This window comes from Heptranchias perlo, unplaced genomic scaffold (genome assembly GCF_035084215.1).
Source record: "Heptranchias perlo isolate sHepPer1 unplaced genomic scaffold, sHepPer1.hap1 HAP1_SCAFFOLD_445, whole genome shotgun sequence".
In the NCBI taxonomy this organism is placed as follows: domain Eukaryota; kingdom Metazoa; phylum Chordata; class Chondrichthyes; order Hexanchiformes; family Hexanchidae; genus Heptranchias; species Heptranchias perlo.
Window position 1 is genome coordinate 32,589 of NW_027139459.1, and position 23,162 is coordinate 55,750.

A 23,162-nucleotide genomic window follows, 5' to 3' on the forward strand; every position below is an offset into this window, starting at 1 on the left:
ACATTTATTACATGCCATGAAAATCAAGAAGCACATTACAACAAACTGCACTACGACTAATACATGTGAAATTCATCTAATCCAAGGATGGATCTGTATATTCAGTCCCCAATGTTCATACCGTTCAATTATCCGGTCAATATACGCACTGGGGTCTTCCCCCGGGTTTTGTCGTGGGGCCGTGAGTTCTGTCCAGGTGGCAGTGCTGTTACCCAATCCATCTTGAACCCAGGTCTTTAGAGCTTCAAATTGGGTGTCATACTCGACCATAGTAGCTGGGACCTGCAAATCCCAAGGGGGCAACGCCCCATGGACAGCGGAGGGGCACTTAACCTCAATTATATATTTTATGTCCTACATGGACAGATTAAAATGTCGGGCGGCGCTTTGTATCTTTGCCCATACATCGACATTGGGATTATATCGCTTCAGGTCAGTAATGAGAAGGATCAGGCTGGATCTCTCCTGTGGTGTAAAAGGCTGAGATTCCCCCATTATGCCCATGCCTCCCATTTCCCCATTTGCTGCCCCTCCGGCTGGGTTTACTCGGACAGGGGCCATGGACTTCGGCTCCCCATTTCCAGGTTGTACCGGTGCCGAAGGGCAGATACGGTTGTATTCGGGCAGGCCCTCGGTCTGCGGCGTTTTGTGCTGCTAAGCCTCCATTGCCTTAACAATTCCCCCCCAAACCTTTAAATCGTCTAACTCCTCCGTTGCTGGCGCTTCCAGATCCAACAGACTGAAAACTCGAACTTTAACCTCTTGTACAGATCTCAAAAAGTCCTGGAGAGAAGACGGTCTCCCCCATTTGTCCACGATTAAATATCCTGTCTGATCTGCCCAACCAGCGAGCAGAACGGTACCATAATTAATTTGTTTAGCAGCCTTGTGTCCCGCCCACCACTCTATTTGATCGACTACTGGACTCGTTTCCTTCCATCCGTTCCTGATCATTTCACTTTGATATTTTAAATTAGCCTCTTGGACTCGTTTTACAACAGAGACACTGGTGGGCAGAGCCGGGACGTCCGGAGGAAGGGGTTTCCCCTCGTTACTCATGTCAATCATTACGTATATCCTTATGCTCTATCTTATACTTTCATTTATTTTACTCTAATCTTATACTTTAATCGGCACAAACGTATCACCTTATACTCTAATTTATACACACTCACTGGTCCCCGGATCACGATCCTGTGGTGGTTGTCGTTCCCTTCGCCTACTTAATCCTGGCCGTCACGTGGGACTTGGTCCTCTTAATTCAGGCTCAGGCTCGGTGTTTGAGATAAACCACCACCCTTGTCCGTGTCGATCACCACGTGACTCTCAAAATCCAACCTTATACTGTATCGGAATAGCGGCATAAACTTATACTCTAAGCAAACAAACACTTACACTATATCTTATATACCTACAGGTCTAGTCAATTCCGTCAATCCGTGGTCTCCGTGAGGAATTTTACTACGTGGATAATTTTAATACTGCGGCAAGTGCCACTGCCAATCCTGTCTCCAATGATGAGCCGAGCCCCTACCATAGGCTACCGGCCTCACCCTCGAGGGCTTTATACAGGGGCACCCCCCATCTGGAGTACAGGGCTATCCTGTTTCACTATACCACGTACCCTCCAATACAGGATCCGTTAGCCGACCTGCAGCGCAGTATCCCACTTCTGACACCAACTGTTAGACTCGAATTTTTGGAGCAAAACCAGACGGAGACGGAACTGCTGACAAAGTTAAAGTTTATTAGAAAACTTTGTGCACAAAGGGAGAGTGGCAGCTTCCTCAAGCTCGTGACTAACTCTCAAAGGAACATCAGCACTACAAGCATGTTTATACCTTTCAATAAGCAACACCCACCTGCTGTGAACGGTGAGGGTACATGTTTACATAACTACAGTGGGTTTCATTGGGTGGTATAGTCTGCCACTCACTTGTCAGGGGCTACCTTGGGTCGTCCCATGATATTAAACATCTCACATTCCTGAGGAGGACCCTTATCAGTAAACACTTAAGTCCCAGATATTGAGACTGGGCGGGGATCTTCACAAGTCCTGAGCAGCTCATCCCTCACTCCCTTTTGTGCTGGGGTGACCTTGGAGATATCCATCGTTCCTCCCTTAATCATCCCAAGTGAGTTAGTTCGGATAAACAATGTCCTAGAGTAAACATTCCTTAGTGTGCTCTGGAGATAATCGAGGGGGTGGCCATAAATCCAACAAACCTGCCTTTGTCAGCTCTTACAGTGTGGGTTACGAACTGCTCCCATAATGGTCAAGTATCCCATCATGCTTTGCTGCTACCTAAATGCGACATGTGCGATTGAACTATCGAATTTTTGTGAGGATAGGAGTGGCTAATCATTCTTTATTATATATATATCAGGTTAGGTGAGGGGAGGCTGGAGGTTTTTGATCTGTGTTCACAAGCGTATTTTTCCAGTCCAACAACAGTGAGGAGGAGAGTGACAGGACAAAGACAGGTTGGTGGAATGGGCAGAAACATGGCAGATGAAATTTAACGCAAAGAAGTGCGAAGCGATACATTTTGGTGGAAGAACGAGGAGAGGCGAAATAAACTGAAGGGCACAATTCGAAAGGAGCTGCAGGAACCGAGAAATCTGGGGGTTCATGTGAACAAATCTTTAAAGATGGCCGGGCAGATTGAGAAAGCGGTTAAAGAAGCATACAGGATCGCGGGCTTTACAAATAGAGGCATAGAGTACATAAGGAAGGAAGTTATGATGAACCTTTATAAAACACTGGTTCGGCCACAACTGCAGTATTGTGTCCAGTTCTTGGCACCGCACTTTAGGAAGGATGTGAAGGCCTTTGAGAAGGTGCAGAACAGATTTATTGGAAAGGTTCCAGGAATGAGGGACTTCAGTTACGTGGATAGACTGGAGAAGCTGGGGTTGTTCTCCTTAGAGCAGAGAATGTTGAGAGGATATTTCGTCGATGTTTTTAAAAACATGAAGATTCTAGACAGAGTGGATTGAGAGAAACTGCTCCCATGGGCGGAAGGGTCAAGAACCAGAGGACAAAGATTTATGGTGATTGCAAAAGAATCAAAGTCAACATGAGGAAAAACGCTTTTACACAGCGAGTGGTTAAGATCTGGAATTCACTGCCTGAGTGAGTGCTGTAGGCAGATTCAATCGTGGCTTTCAAAAGGGAATTGGATAAGTACTTGAAGGGAAAAAAAATGCAGGGCGACGGGTAAACTGGGGGAGGGGGGTGTGACAAGCTGGATTGCTCTTGCAGAGGGCCGGCACGGACTCGACGTGCCGAATGGCCTCCTTCCGTGCTGTCACCATTCTATGATTCTGGGATTCAAAGAGGCAGAAACTAAATAACTCAAACTTGTGAAACCCGAGATCTTTAGATCTTTAGTCCAACGCCCTCCCAACTGAGCGATTACCGTCCCACTGCAAATTGAACTTTGTGTCCTTATGTTGGAAGAAAATATAACCCCAGGAGGAATTGCCCCTCCCGGTCAATCCGCACTTCATGTATAAACATCGCACTCAGAGATACACCCCACAGTTCATATATAAACATCGCACTCATATATACACACCCACAGTTCATATATAAACATCACACTCATATATACACCCCACAGTTCATATATAAACATCGCACTCATATATACACACCCACAGTTCATATATAAACATCACACTCATATATACACACCCACAGTTCATATATAAACATCGCACTCATATATACACACCCACAGTTCATATATAAACATCACACTCATATATACACCCCACAGTTCATATATAAACATCGCACTCATATATACACCCCACAGTTCATATATAAACATCACACTCATATATACACACCCACAGTTCATATATAAACATCGCACTCATATATACACACCCACAGTTCATATATAAACATCGCACTCATATATACACCCCACAGTTCATATATAAACATCACACTCATATATACACACCCACAGTTCATATATAAACATCGCATTCATATATACACACCCACAGTTCATATATAAACATCACACTCATATCTACACACCCACAGTTCATATATAAACATCACACTCATATATACACACCCACAGTTCATAACAGAACAGCTAACTCCTAATCCACACCCAATTTATATTCACCCAAAGTCCTGTTCACAGCTCTCACCAAAGTCTGAACACTGAAAGTTGAACTGTTTTCCAGATACTGTCCGTCCTACTTTGTAATTTTAGCATCAGATTTTATGCAGACCGGCAAAGGGAGCGGAATAGCGGTCCTGGCGGTGAATGCTGCTTCGAACGGAAGTCTCGGTGTCCAGGAGCTGGCGGGGATTGGAAAGCTCTTGTGTCACACGAAGTGTCTGAAAGGCCCGGATACACATGAAGGTTATCAGTGCGGTGCCCACACCTCGTGCTGTAATGTTAGCGAGCCGGACATCAACTTAAAAGGCGGCGTGTTCGAAACACGTTGTAGTCACAGTTTCATTCTGTACATAACTGAACGGAAATCATTGAAATGGAATGTTTTCTTCGCTGATTCACCATAAACAATATTTTATTATGAAATTTGATTCTTCGCTCCCCAGTGTCAGAGGGAAAATTGCATAAATCCGAGCCAGGTAGGAGTCGAACCTACAATCTTCTGATCCGTAGTCAGACGCGTTATCCATTGCGCCACTGGCCCAACTGATCTGTTTGATTTCATTTTTCATTCAGAATCAACCCAAAGATTGACACAGAGAGATAAACACAGTGAGAGATACAGACAGTGTCGGTGAACACAGCGAAATAAACAAGAGATATAGAAATGTACCAAACGGCCTCAAACTCCACCAGACAGTGGCGGGTATCTGACAGGTATCAGTGAGAGGAGGTGGTGAATTTGCAGTTTGATTTGGCTCCGTGGCTGAGCTGCTCAAAGTGCCCGTTTGGTCGGGGCATTTTTTGTCTTCAGCCTCCTCTGTGATATTTACCCAATTTGTGAATTAAGCAACAAAATAACACAGAGCGGTATTTGTATTAGTTCCGGAGCCAACAAAGAAAGGATTCCAGATCTGCAGTATGTAAATGTTCCTGCACTGTACAGGCGGACCTCTCATACAATGTGTCCGAAACACCTTTTGAGGATATTGCTCTCGAGGGCTGATTGTACAAACTTCTTTACTTACAACCAGCAACCGAATCTCTATTAAAAGTTGCAAAGCGAAGCTCGTTTCAGAGCAGTTTTCGCTGTTCAGCTTTTGTAAAATTGGTTGAAACTCATTTTGAACACATCTGAGTATCAATGAGAAGGTCAGGCACAGGATTGTTGGGATGGAACCGTCTCTAAGAATAAGTACAAAGTATAATAGATTATAAAGTGAAAAAAGCCAATCCAATCTCTCAGTCTCTCTGTCACTTTCTCGGTGAGTGAACGTAAACCAACAGAAGAAGCTAAAACAAAGAACTGAGCAGTTTTGTTTGTTTCCTTTTCCTTCGGGCGAGTACAGTTGAAGAGAATGATTTCTGTTTGCTGCTGGACAATTAACTGGAATGAGCAGTGTATCTGGTTCCCATGGTACCCAGTGAAATATCCACGTTTCTATCTCCCATTTACACTGATACCTTCCTTCCTCACTAATTATAGGAAACTTTTGGTCAGGTTCAATCACATTTCAGAAGACCAGAAGCGCAAAGCAAGGTCGAAACCTCATGGTGACGTCACCTACAGGCGAGGGAGGTTTGCAGGTTTCCCTGGAGCTGTAAATATATAAACTCCTTCCAATGTACAAACTCCCCTCACCAACAGCAATTCAATTCTAACTGATCTGAGACTTTGGTCATTTATGGTGATTATACTTTGTGGAGTTAAAGCAGCATTAAAATCCGTTGTGTGTTGTACACATAGCCGTTCAGTCAATATAAAACATTGTCATCCGACCCACCATGAGCAATGCCACACGGGGTATGTTAGGTTACGGACAGTTCCGCCTCCAGCAGTTGTTCTCTCGGTCACACATCCGGCATCACCTCTCGGTCTCATACTTCAGAGTCACGCCTGAATATAAACACATTTCTGTTTCACACTTTAACCTGGAGGTCAACAAATCACAAGTCAAGAGGAAAGGAACAAACAAATCAAATATTTAAGAACGTTAACGGATAGAAAATTCACCATCAATGACTGAGGAAAAAATGAAGCAAACGGATCAAGATGAACAATTAACAAAAGGTAACAATTAAAGAAAGGAGAAGGGGAACTGAGAATATCGCCCCAAATAGTTTTTGAAAAATCCTTTTGGTTTTTATCTTAGTTTCTCCGTTAAGTTGGGGATGTACAACTAGAAATATTTTTCTTAACAACATATAGACAATTAGAATACAACTTTCACAAAGTTGGCCTTAATCTTACTTATACGATAGCGTGTTATGTGTTTGTAAAATCCGCAATTGTTTTACCATTCTTTAAGTTTAGAGGGATGCTCTGAATATATGTTCTACATTGAAACGTAAGTGGATTAATACAATAAAATGTGGAATTTTTTTTATGAACATGAAGAGCTGCTTTTCCATGTTGGATATCACGATATATTTATTTATGCAACTGTCATTTGTGAAATGATGGAATGTATTTATTTCTATATCTGTACCGGTAAGGAAATCCCCACTGGATCATTTCCAGGAACCAGTCAAGTACTTAACTTAGTTTGTCAAACCCAAAACACCCGTTGGGATTTGCTGATTGAAAATTTGAATGGAAATCGAGACCATCACAAGGTATTGGAACAAATATACCCGCTGAGGTTTCGGGGTTGTTACTGATTTATTTCTATCACTGAGTAACCTATTTTACACAGGGTGAAGGTACAAATCTAATGATAAGAGTCTGGGTTGGAGAAGGAACAGATGAAAGTATCAAATTTAATTACACTGATTCCACAAACACTGCACACCACATCCCTTAAACATTGTTAACTGTTTCTACATAAAACTGGAGAGGGTGTAAATAGAAAGTAACAGAACAGAAGCTCATTAATGTATCAAAATTAGTTTTGATATTGTTGCACAAACACTGAACATCCCATCGCTAAAACACTGTCCCGATCTAAAATCAGTCGGCAGGACCCTGAGACACAGTGAAAATGTTGTGATTTCAACCTGGTTCAAAACACGCAGCCTTCTGATGTGGAGTCAGACGCGACTGTTCTTGCACCAGGCCCACAACAAGCGGCTGGAGCCGGATCCATTGGAGGGCGATCGGTGCAGACTGCCGCCGCGGCTCTCGGAATGTGAGAGGCGGAAGCAGGAGCAGCCTGACCGCCTCAACCACAGCACAGGATCCCCGCTCTCCTTCAAACTCGATAACTGACTCTGTGGCGCAATGGATAGCGTGTTGGACTTCTACTTAATAATCGGAGGGGACATTCAAAGGTTGTGGGTTCGAGTCCCACCAGAGTTGGATTTTAGTTCACGGATCGTGAGCTGGGAAGTGAAATTTTGCAGCAGGATCATTAATGTCCGTCAAGGATGTGAAACTGCCCCCGACACTTCATCTTACACAAGTGGCTCCAGTCACACCCGGATTTATGAATCTTAATCCACTCTGAGCTGGATTGGCGAAACTCTCTCAGAAGGAGACTCATCATCTGCTCAGACCGAAAGTCAATCTGCTGGACTTCCGGCTCTGTCAGACTGAATGTTCCTTCAGACAGGTTTCTAACTGGACACATGCATCCTGCTGCCGTGTGAGCATTGGTGCTGGAGGGGGAGAATTCTTGCTTGCAGTAATTCTATTCCTGTAAAACTAGCTCCTGAAGTGCAGGTTGGAAAGTATCCTGGCTGAGCGGTCTAAGGCGCTGGTTTAAAGCTCCAGTTAAATCCCACGATTTGTAGATGGATCAAAATCATAGTTTGTGTCTCCAAAACCGCAGCGTCCCCCCTGTAAACAAGTAATACTGAACATCTCATCTGCTATTGCAACAGCGTAATCCGGAGGAACCACATGGCAATACAAATAAGTAGATGCATTTTGGAACAAACTAATTATACCTTCAACTCCGGTCAAAATGTTTACAAGCAAAAGGATTGTTTGATCTCGGTGAGACTCGAATTAACAACCTCGGTATTTCCCGACCCTGTTCTGTCAGATAAGGACCGCGCACTGACCGATTGCGCCGCTGGAGCCCGGTCACTCTGATCACCTGTCCCACTCTGCTGGAAAGAATATTCAGGTGAGAGGCCCGAACCTGTGGAAACGTGTCCAGTCACTGTGATGAAACTAATATCTGCACTTCCACTTTCAGCTTCTTTCACATCCTCTGCTCCATCGCACGACAATCGGGTTTTCTGCGAATAGATCAAAATGAACATTGCCAGAAATTCTATCAGTGGTGAGATTTGAACCCAGCGCCCACACAGTGATTGGATTTATTGTCTTAAAGCAGTGAGCTCCGTTCCCACAACGCCTCGCCAGTCTCTCACACTTTGTTTAATGCCCAAATAAATAAATTGGTGCTAATTGACCGCATTTACCCCGTGCTGGGGTTGTTCTCCTTCGAGCAGAGAAGGTTCAGAGGAGATTTGATAGAAGTGTTCAAAGTCATGAAGGGTTTAGATAAAGTTAATAAAGAGAAGCTGTTCCCATTGGCGGAAGTGTCGAGAACCAGAGGACACAGATTTGAGGTGATTGGCAAAAGAACCAAAGGCGACATGAGGAAAATCTTTTTTACGCAGCGAATGGTTATGATCTGGAATGCGCTGCCTGAAAGGGCGGTGGAAGCAGATTCAATCGTGGCTTTCAAAAAGGAATTTGATAAATACTTGAAGGGGAAAATGCAGGGCCCCGGGGAAAGGGACGGGGAATGGGACCAATGGGATTGGTCTTACAAAAGGCAGGTAAGGGATTGATGGGTTGAATGGCCTCCTTCTGTGGTGTGTTCATTCTGTGATAAATATTATTTTACACACAGTGAACAGACCATCCCTGAAAGACTGCCCCGCGATAAAACAGAGTGACACTGAAACGTTGTGAAAATGCAATGACCCCGACGTGATTCGAACACGCATCCTTCTGATCTGGAGTCAGACGCGCTACCGTTGCGCCACGAGGTCCACAGCGCCCACCTGGAGCCGGATCCATAGGAGGGAGATCGGTACCGACCGCCACAGGGACTCGAAGAGGCGGAAGCAGCAGCAGCAACAGCGCAGGAGCCCCGCTCTCCAATCCAGCCGTTCCCAGCGGAGAGCTGCCAGTCCCGGCCTGAGCCCTGTCTGGGAGCCGCCTGCCATTCAGTCTTTACAGAACGGGACCGATCCAGTTTCAGCTCACACACAAGCTCAGGAATCCCACTCCTGACAGGTTCACTTATTTAAACCTTGTTTAGATTCAGTGAATTGGGATTTAATTCAATCCTCATCTGCCCTCCGCTCTGTCAGTTCAGGACTTTATTTAAACCGACACTTGGAGCTCTGTTTTACAGGGTGCCGGCTGTTTAAACATTTCTCAGTTCCACCACGAACACTTTTTGCTGCTAACTTCTGCTTAACAAAAAGTTCCCAGGAAGGAGGGAATTTCTCCTGGGGACTGAGTTCGAGTTAAGGAACAATAGAGGTGCGATTACACTACTTGGTGTATTCTATAGGCCAACAGCTGGTGGGACGGATACAGAGGAGCAAATTTTCAGGGAAATTATAGAGAGGTGCATAACCCATAGAGTGGTGATAACAGGGGATTTCAACTATCCTAATATAGACTGAGATAACAATAATATAAGGCGCAAAGAAGGGGAAGAATTTTTGAAATGTGTTCAGGATAACTTTCTCGACCAGTCCGTTTCTGGCCCACTGAGGAAGGAGGCATTGCTGGACTTGGTTCAAGGGAATGAGGCGGGCCAAGTGGAGCAAGTGTCAGTGGGGGAGCATTTAGGGAGCAGCGATCAGTATCATAAGGATTAGAATAGCTATGGAAATGGACACTGTCCACTCTAAAGTAAATGTACTCAATTGGAGGAGAGTCAATTTCAGTGGGATGAGAACAGATCTGGCCCCGGTAAATTGGAATCAAAGATTGTCAGGCAAAACTAAAATTGGACAGTAATTTAAAAAGATGATTCGGGTACATAGAAGGTACATTCCAACGAGGTAGAAAGGTCGGGCAAATAAAGTCAGAGCTCCCTGGATAATAAGAGAGATAGAGAGTAAGATGAAGCGGGAAACATAAAAGTGAATCAAAAAGTCTTCAACAGACATGTTAACAGGAAACGGGTAGTAAGAGGAGGGGCGGGGACGATTAGGGACCATAAAGGAGATCTACTCATGGAGGCAGTGGGCATGGCCTGAGGTACTAAATGAGTACTGGGCACCGCACCTCAGGGAGGATATATTGGCCTTGGAGGGGGTGCAGTGCAGATTCACCAGAATGATACCGGGGCTAAAATGTTTAAATTATGCGGACAAGTTGCAGAGAAAAGGTTTGTATTTCCTTGTGTACAGAAGATTAAGTGTTGATGTATTCGAGTTGTTGAATGTGATTAAATGAGCCAATGGTGTGTGTGTGAGCTGTGAGACAGCTTGAAATCCCAATCCTCTCCACCACTGGGGACTGAGTCTTCCAACATACAGGGATTTTCACTCGTGCAAGTTTCACCCACAGTTTCTGCTCTTCATTTCTCCGACCTGCTTGTTGCGCCTTTCCCTTCAATTCAGGACTTACAGGAAAAACTCGATTCTGCCGTCAATCTTCGGGTCACATGGAGAGATTTCAAATAATTGAAATCGACCCTGATCACCCCCAATATCGTCACCAACACGTTTGACGAATGCAAAGCGGCTTCTATCGCGGTTTGTCTACACAACTCGTTCAAAGATACTGTCGGGAATTGGAGGGTCTTTCAAGTCATGACACGAACAGAACAGTTCGCACTGCCATTTTCCCCAAGACGCTTCAGATTCATGGGGAATGATTTCGGTCTGGCGGTTAAAACCGTTCCCTCTTTACTAAAAATACTAAAAGTCCCGCCTTTGAACCCGGGACTTTTAGTATTTTTAATAACCGATACCAAACTGGTTTGTCCTGTGCTGCACATTACTTTCTAAATATTACAGATAAGCAGAGCACTTGAGCTGTCACAGCTGTGACTTTGACTTTTCTCCCTCTCCTCTCGATCTCCCCGGCAACTGCCACTAACCACAATCTTCTCTCACACTTCTCCATCAGGAAGTTCCGAGCCTCGGTTTTCAAATGAAATAACGCCCATCTCTCCAATCACCGACAGCCCAATTTCCGAAATCCTCAAAGTAGCATGAAAATAATTGTCCTTAAGTTAATAATAATAATATCATTAAACGTTCTTATCGTCTGGGGTTTTGTTTCAGATTTCACGGCTTTTAAAGGTCACTGCGGATGTTGAGCGAATCGCCTCTTGTTTGGAGGCTTCTGTGTGGGAAAGATCAGGAAGTGATAATTGAGAGACCGAGGATGAAGCTGTTTGATGGGAGCACTGGGGACACAGACCGTGCGCGGCTCCAGTGGAGCAATCGGTCAGCGCGCGTTATTTCTACAATAATTATACACTCGAGAAATGCTGGGGTTGTGAGCTCCAGCGCCATCTAAAGTAGTTGAACCTTCTAAACATTTTGACTGGAGTTCAAGGTACAACCGGTTCCATAACACATCGACGTCTTCGTGTCCCCATGTGGGCACTGAGGCTCCTCGGGCCTCCCGTCTTGCAATAGCAGGTGAGAGTTTATTTGTTTATAGGAGGGAGAGGGGGCGATTGGCGAGAGCTGAAATGGTAAAGCGGCCGGCACGACATCTTTAAATCTAAAGAACCAAACACACAATTCTTCTTTCCGTGAAGCAGGGATTCATCGGTTTGAAGTGTCGTGTAGGGAAAATTCGGGAGGCAAATCTGCTGCCTGGTGTCACGGTGTAACGGGTGAAATTATTCAGCTTTCAATTGTTGATCGGCTGAAATGTCGAGAGGCCTTTCCCAGCTCCCGTGTGGAACAAGTTCAGCTTTTGAGCCATTGGGTAAAGTGTTTTTTTTTAATTGCTGCGAACGAATGACAAGACATTTTGTACAAACAAGTAGAATTGTAAACTCACGAGTTCGCTGTCCATGTTTCTTACATCATGTTCAACAGAAACAAGGATTCTCCTCAACACGTTGCTGAGAATTGTATAAAAGAGATGCTCCCCCGAATTCGACATCGACGGGGATAATTCAGAGTCCCACCATGAATCTGTATGATGGAAACCAATCATATAGCGAGCCTGGATAGCTCAGTCGGTAGAGCATCAGACTTTTAAAACAGGTAGTAATCTGAGGGTCCAGGGTTCAAGTCCCTGTTCAGGCTAAAAGTTTTAAAACAGCTGGCAAGTTCTGCTTTTCCAGCGGACCAACATCAGTGAAAGGAGCAAGAGTTGGCCATTCAGTCCCTCGAGCCTGCTCCGCCAATCCATAAATTAATGGCTGATCTTCGACCTCAACTTGATTTTTGACCTATCTCCACATCCCTTGAGTCCCCGAGCACCCAAAAATCCATCGATCTCAGTTTTGAAAATACTCAATGGTTCAGCATCCACAGCCCTCTGGGGTACAGAATTCCAATGATTCACAACCCTCTCAATGAAGAAATTATTCCTCATATCTGTCCTAAATGTCCGACTCCTTATCTTGACATTATAACCCTTAGTTCTAGACTCTCCAGCTAGGGGAAACAGCCTCCCAGCATCTACACTGTCAAGTCCTTTAAGAATTTTATATGTTTCAATGAGATCACCTCATTATTCTAAACTCCAGAGAATATCGGCCCATTCTACTCAATCTCTCCTCACAGGACAACCCTCTCACCCCAGGAGTTAACCTAGCCAAACTTTTTAGCACCCACTCTAAGGCAAGTGTATCGTTCCACAAGTAAGGAGATCAAAACTGTACACAGCACTCCAGATGTGGTCTCACCAAAGCCCGATATTGCAGCAAGACTTCCTTATCTTTGTACTCCAACCATCTCGCAATAAAGGCCAAGATACTATTTACTTTCCTAATTGCTTGCTGCACCTGAATGTTAAATTTCTGTGATCCGTGTACAAAGACACACAAATCCCTCTGAATACCAACATTTCGTAGTCTCTTACATTTTAAAAGATATTCTGCTTTTCGATTCTTCCAACCAAAGTGAATAACCTCACATTTCCCCACTTTATGCTTCATTTGGCACCTTCTAGCCCACTCACTTAACCTGTCTGTATCACTTTGCATCCTCTTTGCGTCCTCCTCACAGCTTACTTTCCCACCTAGTTTTGTATCGTCAGCAAACTTGGACACATTACACTCGGTCCCCTCATTTAAGTCATTAATATAGATTGTAAATATCTGAGGCCCAAGCACTGATCTTCACTGCACCCCACTAGTTACAACCTGCCAACCCCAAAATGACCTGTTTATTCCGACTTCCTGTTTTCTGTACGTCATCAAATCCCCAAACCATGTTAATATATTACCCAGAATCCCATGAGCCCTAATCTTGTTTAACAAACTTTTGTGTGGCACCTTATCGAATGCCTTTTGAAAATCCAAATATTCTGCATCCACTGGTTCTCCCTTATCTACCCTGCTATCTAAACCCTCAAAACCTCTAATAGAGTTTGTCAAACACAATTTTCCCTTTCATAAAATCGTGTTTCATGTGCCTAATCGTATTATCATTTTCTGAGTGCCCTTTTACCACGTCCCTAGTAATAGATTCTAGCATTTTCCCTGCTACTATTGTCAGGCGAAATGGCCTGTAGTTCCCTGTTTTCTCTCACCCTCCTTTCTCGAATTATTAAGTGCCCGTTCAAAGGACACTATTATGGGTACAGTAGTGTAGTGATTGTGTGATTGGACTAGCAGCCGGGAATAATGAGCTCAAATTACACCATGACAAGTTGTGAAATTGACTTCAATAAATCTGGTGCTTCATTAGACAGCACCAGAAAACAAACCGTGGGTTGTCATACGAACCCAACTAGTTCAGGGAAGGGCAACTTGCCACATCTACTCTCTGGCCGACTTATGACTCCTGTTCTGTGCTATGTGGTTGACCCTTATGTCTGCAGGGGAGACCAGCACTAGGGACCATAAATATAAGACAGTCACTAATAAATCCAATAAGGGAATTCAGGAGAAACTTCTTTACCCAGAGAGCGGTGAGAATGTGGAACTCGCAACCACAAGGAGTAGTTGAGGCGAATAGCAGATGCATTTAAGGGGAAGCTGGATAAACACATGAGGGAGAAAGGAATAGAAGGATATGCTGATAGGGTGAGATGAAGTAGGGAGGGAGGAGGCTCATGTGGAGCATAAACACTGGCATAGGCCTGTTGGGCCGAATGGCCTGTTTCTGTGCTGTAATTCTATCTATGTAATTCTATGAATAGAGGGGTTACATTTCTTACCTTCCAATCCACGGGGACCTTTCTAGAATCATGGGAACTCTGGAAGATAAAACCAATGCATCCACTTTCTCTGCAGCCACCTCTTTTAAAACCCTAGGATGTAGGCCATCAGGGCCAATGAATTTGTCAGCTTTTAGTCCCATTAATTTCTCCAGTACTTTTTCATTACTAATCTTAATTGCTTCAGGTTCCTCACTCTCATTAGAACCTTGGTTCCCTAATACTTCTGGTATGATTTGTGTGTCCTCTACTGTGAAGACAGATACAAAATACTTGTTTAACATCTCTTTCATTTCCTTATTCTCCATTATAAATTCTCCTGTCTCTGTCTCCAAGGGACCCATGTTTACTTTCGCTAATCTCTTCCTTTATACATATTTATCTATTTCTTGGTCATCCTTTGCTGATTTCTAAAACTCTCCTAATCCTCAGGCTTACTATTCTTTTTGGCAACATTATAAGCCTCTTTTAACCTAAAATATCATTAATTTCTCCAATTAACCAAGGTTGGACCACTTTTCCGGTGGAGTTTTTAACCCTCAAGGGAATGTAATTTTGTTGAGGAATTATAAATTATTTCTTTAAATGTTCACTATTGCTTGTCTATCATCATATTTTTAATCTAATTTCCCAAACTACCTTAGCCAACTCAATCCTCATAACTACGTTATTGGTTTTGTTTAAATTTAAGACCCTAGTTTCCGACTTAATGACATCACTCTCAAACTTTCGAACTCAATGTGAAATTCTATCATATTATGATGGTTGTTCCCCAGAGGATCATTTAATATAAGATTACTAATTAACCCTGTCTCATTACAAAATACTAGATCTAAAATAGCCTGTTCCCTTGTTGATTCCTCGACATATTGATCTAGAAAACTGACTCAAATGCATTCCATCAACATAAAACAGCTTATCTTGAGTTGCTAACATGATGGGATGACTTATAAGTAGAAGACACGGCCAGATCTGCGAGGTGAATGAGATGTTTGCTGAAAACACAGAGAATTAATGAAACCAATCCTTCCCTGCAGAGAGCAGGGAGTTGGAAAGAAAGATGCTGGGCATTGAGAGGCGAAGGATTTTGTCGATAGCAGGATGAATAGACAAAAGGATTTCAACTCCCTTCTTTTCTATACTGATAAATATAGACAAAAATCTCATCTCCGGGCTTCTTTCAGATAATGAATGTCTTAATGCTCAAGGGATCACTGATCCAAGCCCATTATCTCCACTCGCACTCTCCTTCCAATCTTGCACATGATGCTTCGCTTTGAAATTGTGCATTTTTTCACATTGGGATTCCATTTGAAGAAAACATTGCTGTGATCAGCTTGTGCTGTTAAGGAGGTGGAGTACAAGGAGATACATAAAAGGATAATGATAACAGTGACTGTTCAGACACTGTGAGCTACAGTTAAAGGTCGGCAATATTTAAAGTATCAGGCAGCAGATCTTTTCCAAATCTTGACACAAATGGCAAGAAAACTTAACATGGACTTTGATCAATGTCACGACTTTCAAATAGCAGACATTTTATACAAGGCAAGAAAGATTTACAAGGATGTTGCCTGGACTGTAGAATTTTAGCTATGAGGAAAGATTGGATAGGCTGGGGTTGTTTTCTTTGGAACAGAGGAGACTGAAGGCAGATTTAATTGAGGTGAACAAAATTATGAGGGTCCCAGATAGCGTGGATTGGAAGGACCCACTTCTCTTAGCAGAGAGGTTAATAACCAGGGGCATAGATTTAAAGTGATTGGTAGAAGGTTTAGTGGGGAACTGAGGAGAAATTCTTTCACCCAAGGGTTGTGGGGGTCTGGAACTGACTGCCTGAAAGGGTGGTTGAGGCGGACACTCTCATCGCATTTTAAGAATACTTGAACTGCCGGAAGCTACAAGGCTATGGGCCAAGAGCTGGAAAGTGGGATTAAGCTGGATAGCGCTTTTTCGGCCGGCACAGATATGATGGGCCGAATGGCCTCTTTCTGTACCATGAATTTCTTTGATTCTATGAGTCTAATTAACAGTAAGCAGGGTAGTTCAGTGATCATGAGAACGCTACTGAAGATAAATAACTGCTGGGAACCAAGCAATGTGTCCTTGTAAACCACAGACTGGGGAAGTTCCAGCTCCAGTGACAGAGATGGATCACAACACAGTATAAAAGTGAGGGGATACTGATGTAAGGGACAGTCAGGACTGGAGACACCGGAGATCAAGCTCAGGGTGCCTGAGGTTCCATCCAGCGGGATCATCTCGTGTACACGGGGGGGACTGGCATGTTTACTCTGGTACAGTACAGGAAAGAGAATTTGCTCATATATTTCTCAATAATGTATTAAAGTTGCTGACTCTCAGACTTATTAATTAATAAGACAATGCATTATTTAGAACCTTCCATCCCTAAGTCTCTCTGCTCCTCTAATTTTAAACTTTGACCATTTAGTGTACATTTCATCTCATTTTTCTTCCTCTCAAAATGTATCACGTCACTTTTCTCTGCATTAAATTTCACCTGCCTGTTTACGAACCTGTGCACATTACAATGAAGTCACAGTTCCCCACGCTGCCAACGTTGAAGTCATCTCGAGATTTTCACCTTGTGTCCCACATACCCAAGCTGAGATCATTCTCTATATTGAGAAGAGCAATGGTCCCAACACTGACCCTGGGAGACACCACTGTTTACATCCCTCCAGTCTGAAGAACATCCATTAACCACTACTCTCTGTTTTCTGCCCTTTACACAACTTCCTATCCACACTGCCGCATTCATTTTAATATCGTGGGTATTAATTTTATCAACAAGCCTCCTGTCCGTCATCTTATCAAACACCTTTTCACAATCCATCAACACAACATCCACTACATTCCCTTTATCAGTAGAATTGAGATATCTCAAATTATGCATGTTGGCTGTTCTTAATTAATGTGTTTTTCTAATAAATGTTGAAATATTTGCTCCACTTCATCTGGTTTCATCTGTTTCAAGCCACAACAGAAAGGTCGAGTTTTCTCCTGGAGCTTAAGATAAATTACTTTTAAAAAATGATGCTTCAGACAATGACGGATATCTGGACTTAGAACCGCCCATTCAGTGGCGCAACTCCCGCCCCTCACACACTCCGATTGGTTGGAGGACCAACTGTCCGCACAGCCGTCCAGTCAATTTACCATAACAACATAAGAGATAGGAGCAGGAGCAGGCTATTCGGCCCCTCGAGCCTGCTCCGCCATTTAATGAGATCATGGCTGATTTGATTTTTACCTCAGCTCCACTTTCCCGCCCTTTCCCCATATCCTTTGACTCCCTTGCTGATCAAAAATTTGTCTAACTCAGACTTGAATGTATTCAATGACTCAGCCTCCACAGCTTTTTGGGGTAAAGAATTCCAAAGACTCACGACGCTCTGGGAGAAGAAATTCCTCCTCATTTCCGTCTTAAACGGGTGACCCCTTATTCTGAGACTGTACCCCCTAGTTTTAGATTCCCCCATGAGGGGTAACATCCTCTCAGCATCTACGCTATCGAGTCCCCTCAGAATCTTGTCTGTTTCAATTGGATCTCCTCTCATTCTTCTAAACTCCATTGAGTATAGACCCAGCCTCTTCAAACTTTCATCATAAGACAACCCTTTCATACCCGGAATCAACCTAGTGAACCTTCTCTGAACTGCCTCAAATGCAAGTATGTCCTTCCTTAGAACTGTACGCAGTACTCCAGTTGTGGTCTCACCAGCACCCTGTACATTTGTAGCATGACTTCACTGCTTTTATACTCCATCCCCCGAGACATAAAAGCCAATATTCCGTTTGCCTTCCGGATTACCTGCTGCACCTGTATGTTGAATTGTGTCTTTCTTGCACGAGGAAACCCAGATCCCTCTGTACTGCAGCATTTTGTAGTATTTCTCCATTCAAATAAAAAAGCAAAATATTTTTTTCCTCCCAAAGTGGATGACTTCACATTTTCCCACATTATATTCCATCTGCCAATTTTTGCCCATTCGCTTAACCAGGCAACATCCCTTCGCAGACACGTTGTGTCCTCATTGCAACTTGCTATTCCACCTATCTTTGCATCATCAGCAAATCTGGCCACAAGACACTCTGTTCCTCCATCCAAGTCATTGATATACATTGTAAATAATTGAGCCACAGTACTGATCCCTGCAACACCCCACGAGTTATATGAAATGCCTATAAATTTCCGCTCCTCCTATTGGTCCGGATCTCTCCTTAATCGCCAGGCGGGATGAATGGTGAGACTGGCGGTCCCGAGGTGCATTTGGAAAATAAACATAAATTGAACCCTTCAGTTAATAAAACGAAATTAATAAAAGTCACTGAAATGTTTTTTTCTGGAGTTCACCAAATTCGGGGTGGAGGGGGGAGGGCTTCTATGCTGTGTGTTTGTGCCGGTTTAAATGGCTCGAAGCGCTGGGGTTTCAGTTTATTTTATTATCCTTGGTCCAAACGCGCTCTCCCTGCTTCCAATGTCTTTTGTTTTTCGGCCTGATATAAAGATCATCAATGGCGGCTGTACCACCCAGCATGCAGCGCGGTTCAGATTGTGCCCTATCTGAATCAGTGGAGCCCAGCACGCAGGCGCAGTTGTGACTCATTATCGGGCAGTGTGTCCTGAGCATGCGCGGCCAGTCGAGGCTGCGGGAGGAGCGCGTTCGGTGCAGGTCAGAGGATCGGAGCAAGAGGCTCAATAAACCCCGGGGCCCGGGTCCGGGCTCAGGCCCAGGCTCAGGCTTTACAAACCCCGAGTGCGGCCCCAGACCCGAATATAAAACAGTGAACATTATCCCCCCCTCACTACCCGCCGGGAAATGAAGGGGAAATGGGGATCGGTCAGGGAGCGTCTGCAAATGAAGGAGAAATGGTGATCGGTCAGGGAGCGTCTGCAAATGAAGGAGAAATGGTGATCGGTCAGGGAGCGTCTGCAAATGAAGGGGAAATGGGGATCGGTCAGGGAGCGTCTGTAAATGAAGGGGAAATGGGGATCGGTCAGGGAGCGTCTGTAAATGAAGGAAAATGGTGATCGATCAGGGAGCGTCTGCAATTGAAGAAGAAATGGTGATCGGTCAGGGAGCTTCTGCCAATGAAGGAGAAGTGGTGATTGGTCAGGGAGCATCTGTAATTGAAGAACTGGTGATCGGTCAGGGAGCGTCTGTAATTGAAGAACTGGTGATCAGTCAGGGAGCGTCTGTAAATGAAGGAGATATGTGATTGGTCAGGGAGCATCTGTAAATGAAGGAGATATATGATTTGTCAGGGAGCGTCTACAAATGAAGCAGAAATGGTGATCGGTCAGTGATCGTCTGTAAATGAAGGAGCAATGGTGATCTCTATATCTTTATTCATCCGAGCTCGAGCTTTGGATGCTGTTCCTTTCCTCCTCGTGGGAATCTGTCTACTCTGTACCCAAACCAACTCCTCCTTGAAGGCCTCCCACTGTTCAATTACTCTTCTGCCTGCCAATTTTTGATTCCAATCCACACGGACAAGATCCCTTTTTAACTCACTGGAATTTGCCCTCCTCCAGTTAAGAATTTTCACATTTGACTGTCCCCTGTCCTTTTCCATAACTGTTCCAAACCGAATGAGATTATGATCACTGCTGCCCCACTGAAACATGCTCCACCTGCCCCACTTCATTCTCCACACCGAGCCCACTGCTGTGCTCACACTCACTCTCTCACATTCACTCTTTCACACTCACTCTCACATTCTCATACACTCTCACGCTCACTCTCTCACACTCACTCCCTCACACTCTCTCTCACATTCACACTCTCACATTCACTCTCACTCACATTCACTCTCTCACACTCACTCTCTCACACTCACATTCACTCTCACATTCACTCTCTCACATTCAATGTCTCGCATTCACTCTCTCACACTCACTCTCTCACACTCACTCTCTCACACTCACATTCACTCTCTCACACTCACTCTCTCACACTCACTCTCTCTCACACTCACTCACATTCACTCTCTCACACTCACTCACATTCACTCTCTCACACTCACATTCACTCTCTCACACTCTCTCTCACTCACTCTCTCTCACACTCACTCACATTCACTCTCACACTCACTCTCTCACACACTCTCACACTCACTCTCTCACATTCACTCTCTCACATTCACTCTCTCACACTTTCACTCTCTCACCCTTTCACTCTCTCACATTCACTCTCTCAACCTTTCACTCATGGTTGAGGGCCACTGAAAGATGATGCGATGGGTTTGGATTGCAGCAGAGGGAGGAGGGAGAGTGTGTGGGACATGGATTTACAGCTTTGAGGCACAATAGAGGAAAGAATGTTTTGTAGACACGAGAAGTGTCTGTTCTGAATTTCTATCCTGTACTTACAGTGATGACTTTTATAAACTCCTTTTGCAGGGTATTAGAAGGGGAGGATTTGCAGAGGGAAACTCAAACCAAACAGCACGCCAAGATCTGACAGAGTCACTCGATTCATCAGAACCTGAATATCATCGGCCTTTGAATGTGGAAGGAGAAATGTTTGTCTGTTCTATCTGTGGGAGAAGATTTCAAACATCAGTGTGAGTGGAAAAGCACCGAGACACACACACTCAAGTGAGAGTGTTCCAGTGCACTGACTGTGGAAAGAGCTTTAACCAGTTACACAGCCTGAAAAAACATCACACCGTTCACAGCGGGGAGAAACCGTACACGTGTTCTGTGTGTGGACGAGGCTTCAACTGATCGTCCAACCTGGAGAGACACAAGGACACCCGGACCATGGAGAAACCGTGGAAATGTGGGGACTGTGGGAAGGGATTCAATTACCCTTCAGAGCTGGAAACTCATAGACGCAATCATACTGGGGAGAGGCCGTTCACCTGCTCCGTGTGTGGGAAGGGATTCACTCGGTCATCCACCCTGCTGACACACCAGCGAGTTCACTCTGATGAGAGACCTTTTAAATGCTCTGACTGTGGGAAGAACTTTAAAAGCAGAAACGAACTGCTGAGATATCAACGCAGTGACACCGGGGAGAGGCCGTTCACCTGCTCCGTGTGCGGGAAGAGATTCACACTGTCATCACAACTTTTGTCACACCAGCGAGTTCACACTGGGGAGAGGCCGTTCACCTGCTCCGTGTGTAAGAAGAGATTCACTCATTCATCCTCCCTGCTGAAACATCAACTTGTTCAGACTGGGGAGAGACCTTTTGAATGTTCTGACTGCACGAAGAGCTCTAAATGCAGATACAAATTGTGAAGACATCGACACACTCACGTTAGGGAGAGGCCGTTCACCTGCTCCCTGTGTAAGAAGAGATTTACTCGGTCATCACACCTGCTGAGACACCAGCGAGTTCACTCTGATAAGAGACCTCTGAAATGTTCTGACTGTGAGAAGGGCTTTAAAACAAATGATCTGAAACACCAACACACTGACACTGGGGAGAGACTGTTCACCTGCTCCATGTGTGGGAAGGGATTCACAAATTCATCTGACCTTCTGAGACATCAACTTGTTCACACTATTGAGTGATCTTTTAATGCAGTAACTTTGAGAAGAGCTTTAAAAGCAGAAATGAACTGCTGACACATCAACTCACGCACATTGTGGAGAGACTGTTCACCTGCTCCGTGTGTGGGAAGGGATTCACTCAGTCATCACATGTGCTGAGACACCAGCGAGTTCACAAGTGACTGCAGGGGTTGGATTCTGCAGTTAATCACATCCAGGATTGAACTACGGTGTTTCGAGTCAGGAAGAACAACGTGTAAGGATTAACCCATTAACAGATAGAATTTAGTATAATTATAATCAATAGTAGAAGTAGAACAAAATGTACTGTGAATCTATGTATCTATAAATGTAAACTGCACTGTGTATTAATATAGAATGAAACATGTAACGTGTGTTCAATAAGAAAGTGCTGGTGGGCCGAGAAGGATGCATGATGGTTATTATAGTCAAGTTTGCAGTTAAAACTAAAAGGATGCTGACAACAGTAAAGTGGGAATGAACAGACCTAAGGGAGGAATGTGCTGTGATAGCATAATGTCTAAAAGACATGTAGATAAAGGGACTGAAGGTTCATTAAATCAAGGTGTCTCTCAGGCATAAAATGCAGTGAGTGGGGGATAGTTACATAATATAAATTGATTATTTCTCCAGTAAAATGCAGTGAGTGGGGCATAGTTACATAATATAAATTGATTATTTCTCCAGTAAAATGCAGTGAGTGGGGGATAGTTACATAATATAAATTGATTATTTCTCCAGTAAAATGCAGAGTGGAGTGCACACCCACCACGGGTGGCCTCATAAAATGAGGACAATCAGTTCTTCTTTCCTTGGTTAGAGGGTTTTGTGATCTGGGGATTTAGTTCAGTGATCGAGCGCATGTTTTGCATGTGTTGAGGTCCTGGGTTCAACTCTTAGCATCTTCCTAAATAATTTTTCACCAGAATTCCCCACGGAAAGTTGAATGACGCTTTTTGAGCTCAGCGAGTTCCAACTTCTGAGGCTCCACAAGCATTAAATTGTCCCGGAGCGGGACTTCATCTCTCGGTCCCCTCAACAGCTCAACTCAAAGCAGCCGCCGACTGAGGGGAATGTGTGACGGTGCAATATCGAGCGAGCAGTCCCAGCTCTTGTTCCTGTTTGACGCTCTGTCATTCTTCCATCTCACTTTATGATTCAGAGGTTGGATTTCAGCCTTGTCACT

General features: G+C 44.2%; 4 non-coding genes across 4 annotated transcripts; 2 read left to right on the plus strand and 2 right to left on the minus strand.

Annotated features, from left to right (window-relative positions):
* Positions 1-4,619: 4,619 nt before the first annotated feature.
* Positions 4,620-4,692, minus strand: trnar-acg (transfer RNA arginine (anticodon ACG)). The gene has a single exon. It is a non-coding gene; the product is annotated as a tRNA-Arg (tRNA).
* A 2,662-nt stretch (positions 4,693-7,354) lies between these two features.
* On the plus strand, positions 7,355-7,446 carry trnar-ucu (transfer RNA arginine (anticodon UCU)). Its single transcript is given in 2 exon segments — positions 7,355-7,391; positions 7,411-7,446. It is a non-coding gene; the product is annotated as a tRNA-Arg (tRNA).
* A 1,580-nt stretch (positions 7,447-9,026) lies between these two features.
* Positions 9,027-9,098, minus strand: trnaw-cca (transfer RNA tryptophan (anticodon CCA)). The gene has a single exon. It is a non-coding gene; the product is annotated as a tRNA-Trp (tRNA).
* A 3,161-nt stretch (positions 9,099-12,259) lies between these two features.
* Positions 12,260-12,344, plus strand: trnak-uuu (transfer RNA lysine (anticodon UUU)). Its single transcript is given in 2 exon segments — positions 12,260-12,296; positions 12,309-12,344. It is a non-coding gene; the product is annotated as a tRNA-Lys (tRNA).
* The last annotated feature ends 10,818 nt before the right edge of the window (positions 12,345-23,162 follow it).